At 56.8% G+C, this 3,622-nt stretch overlaps 1 long non-coding RNA gene and 1 pseudogene across 1 annotated transcript; both read left to right on the plus strand.

The window, feature by feature from the left end:
* The first annotated feature begins 652 nt into the window (after nt 1-652).
* On the plus strand, nt 653-2,065 carry LOC120676377 (annotated as a pseudogene).
* A 492-nt stretch (nt 2,066-2,557) lies between these two features.
* LOC120674231 lies at nt 2,558-3,374 on the plus strand. The gene is made up of 2 exons (XR_005675029.1): nt 2,558-2,923; nt 3,070-3,374. It is a non-coding gene; the product is annotated as an uncharacterized LOC120674231 (long non-coding RNA).
* The last annotated feature ends 248 nt before the right edge of the window (nt 3,375-3,622 follow it).

The raw sequence follows: 3,622 nt of genomic DNA on the forward strand, positions 1-3,622 counted from the left end.
AAGCGCGGCGCGCGCAGCGGAGATGCCATGACCCGGGAGACAGCGCGGCACTTTGCCCGCCACACGTGTCGCGCGCGCGACGGGTACCGAATCCTCCCAAAATCCGGCCCACCACCAGCGGCCCGCGCCACATCACCGCGCAAATCACCTGCCTCCATTTGTTGCCGCCGAGCGCCGGGCCACCTGGCCCCCTCCCCCTTGGCATTGTTTGGTTTTTTAAATGGACTAGAACGCACTTTGAGTATTAATTACGGTGTTAAACAAAATCAATTTATAAAATCAACTTCAGAACCCCGCGCTAGGAACCTTAAAGAGTCTAATAAAGTCTTTGGCCACGTGATTTGAGGAGTTACTGTAACATCACTATAGTTAATCATCAATTAATTATCGTCATTAGATTCGTCGCGAAAAGTTACACCTATCTCTAAAGAAATTTTACAAATAAATTTTATTTAATACTTTATACATCCGAGATTTTTCTCTTAAGAAACATACGTTCTAGGAAACAAAACAGGGCCACGCACCCGCCGCGAGCTCCGAGGTCGGCACGCGCGCCGGCGCCGCAGCCGCTCTGCAGTCTGCACCCGCGGGCCGAGCCAGGGAGAGGCGGTAGCGGACATAAATATCTGTGTGGACACGTAGGACGCGCCCCGCACCGACGGAGGAGAAGAATAAAGCCACACGCCGGTCAGCGACCGAGAGAGAGGAAGAAAAGCTAGCGGAGGGCGGCTGCTTTCGTATCCGGTTCTTCGCCGGCCGTGCGCGCTCTGCAGAGTGCGGAGTACCGGGCAGCGAGTGCAAGGACTACCTACCTGTTTGTTCACTTGTTCTAGCGCGTCATGGGCAGCGAGTGCAAGGACCACCTGCAGCTCCACGCCGGCTTCGGCGGCTGCGGGGGAGGCGCGCAGCAACCACAGCAGCGGCAGCACCACGAGGAGGCGGTCGCCGTCGCGCCGTTCGTCGCCAAGACGTTCCACATGGTGAGCGACCCGGCCACGGACGCCGTCGTGAGCTGGGGCGGCGCCAGCAACAGCTTCCTCGTCGTCGACCCCGCCGCCTTCTCCGACTACCTGCTGCCCTCCTACTTCAAGCACCGCAACTTCGCCAGCTTCGTCCGGCAGCTCAACACCTACGTACGTGAGCTCCTGCCCACGCCCAACTACTCTCCAGTGATCTCCTTCTTCTCATGAGCTCATGGCGACAATAACAATTCTTGGCGATTTCCAGGGGTTCAGGAAGGTGGACACGGACCGGTGGGAGTTCGCGCACGAGTCGTTCCTGCGCGGGCAGGCGCACCTGCTGCCGCTGATCGTGCGCAAGAAGAAGAAGGCCGGCGGCCGGGAGCTGGGCAAGGAGGGGGAGGAGGTGCGCGGCACCATCCGCGCCGTGCAGCGCCTGCGGGAGGAGCAGCGGAGCATGGAGGAGGAGCTGCGAGCCATGGACCGCCGCCTGCGCGCGGCCGAGACCCGCCCGGGCCAGATGATGGCGTCCCTCGCCAAGCTGGCCGACGACCCGGGCGTCGTGCTGCGCGCCATGCTCGCCAAGAAGGAGGAGCTAGTGGCCGCCGGCAAGGGCGCGCCGCCGCCGCTGCCGGCCGTCGAGGCGCCGGGTCGGAGCCGGGACCGAGGCGGCCGTCGCGGGCGACGCCGCGGCGGGGCGGGCGGCGCCGGGCAGGGGCGCCGTGCCGTTCCCGTTCTCTGTCCTCGGCCAAGTGTTCTACTAGGGTGATGGAATAGTTGATAGGGACAGGACAGGTGGACCTGTAGTAGTAGTGTATATATGACTCGTAGCATAACTTTGCCTCCGTTTTATCGGCTAGTTAGTAAACGGTGAACGGGTTTGTTATGCAGAGCTGAGAAAGAAAAGTTAGTGTGGTGATTATGAAGTTAACAGAGCCCGATCAGTGCTTAGTAGTAGTTGGATTCAGTGTTGCATGTGTGTATTCAGACTTCAGAGGCTGATGTATGTTTGTTTGTGCGCTGTAAAACCTGGTAACGGGAGAGCAGGTGTTCTTTCTCCCTGTTCTAAGAGTGAAACGGAACCTGTTAAGCTGTTCTACGTTGAAGATTCAGGTCCTGACCGGAGAACAGACTCACAGAGACATGTAGTACAACGCACAGGTTGAGATTTTTTTTTTCGAAACATTACACAGGTTGAGATTGAGAGTTTGAGACGACCAGAACTCCAGAAGCCATTCACGGAGCAGAAACTGGCAACGTTAAGAAGTCCCGCCATGGAAAATCAGGAAATCAGAGCACGCACCCCGACCCGTCAAGAGTCGACACCAAAATGGAGGCTCTCCCGTTGGCCGTTGCTTATGCTTATACTCTAACTCAGATACGCCGTGGGAGGGAAGGCTTGGGAGCAATTGGATAACATGGAGCTGACACGTGTCTCGGTGGACAGCCCGACGCCGACTCTGGAATTTGTCCACGTCGGTTCACGCATGTGGGCCGCTTCCCGTCCACGAGACGTCACCGCCTCCGTCGGTTCATGCATGTGGCCGCTTCCCGTCCACGAGACGTCACCGCCTCCGAGTCTCCGACGCGCCGACTCCGGTCCTTCGTTGGGCCCACGTCACGCCGCGCACCCCCTCGCGGCTCCTAGACGCGGAAGCACCGCCTCCCACCCGCTGTCTCTTTCGTTCGCCTTTTTCTCCACGGAGGCGCCGGAGGAGGGCGGGGAGAGCTGGGCTTCAGTGGAGTTGAAAGCTACGGTGGACGAGGAGGAGGTCCAGCGCCGGTAAGTCGGCCGGCGGGGGGCGAGGCGCGGCTCCCAACTCCCGTCGGAGCACGGAGCACCGCCCCTCGCCTGCACTGCCTCCGCGGTGAGTTCCAGATATGGGCTTCAGTGGGGAAAAGAGCTAGGAGGGGAAATGAGCTGGGCCTCCGGGCGGAGCAGCGCCCGCCCTCTGCGCCCTGTGGTGAGTTCCAGATCTGGGCGAGTTAAGGTTTTTCTTTCTTCCTGGTGTTCCTTTCATGGATGGCTGATGTTTGCCTTCTATGTTTCCATGGATGCCTGATGTTTCGCTTGCCTGCCTGTGCTCTGTTCGTCGGCCGGCTAAACCAGTTCTCCTGCTGTTCACTGTCTCTCTGTGTTGTTCCAGTCAAGTTCGTCCTCCTGGTATAGCTGATATATGTTCCTTGTTTGTTAGTTTTGTTCGATGCTTGTGCTTTTGTGCCAGAATGTTCAGAGATTTTAGATAGCTGGGCTCATGTTTTACTGGTACAGAGCAGGGCATAGGTTGGAATGGTTCATGTACATCTGAAATATCGGATTGTGCTGTGTAAAGACCAGATTTATTTTCAGTGAAATGTAATATAGACCTTCAGGTATTATTGTGTGCTGGTACAAAGCAGCACAGCTTCGTGCTAGATGGTGCTGCTTTTTTTTATGGTGGCTAATGAGTTACTGCAGTTTGGGCTTGCTAAATATCAAAAAATTGCTAATCATTAATTCTTTCTTGCTTTTTGGGTGTCTTTCTCATGTTGCGATGCTGCTCATGAGTACGGGGCTCCCTATTTTCATCAGGTGTGTTGCGACTTTGTGGTGCTGCTTAGTTGCAGAGGCTTCGCGAAGCCTGTGGGTGGCATACTGGCATACATATACTTACTCTTACTCC

Source organism: Panicum virgatum, chromosome 5N (assembly GCF_016808335.1).
Source record: "Panicum virgatum strain AP13 chromosome 5N, P.virgatum_v5, whole genome shotgun sequence".
Lineage (NCBI taxonomy): Eukaryota > Viridiplantae > Streptophyta > Magnoliopsida > Poales > Poaceae > Panicum > Panicum virgatum.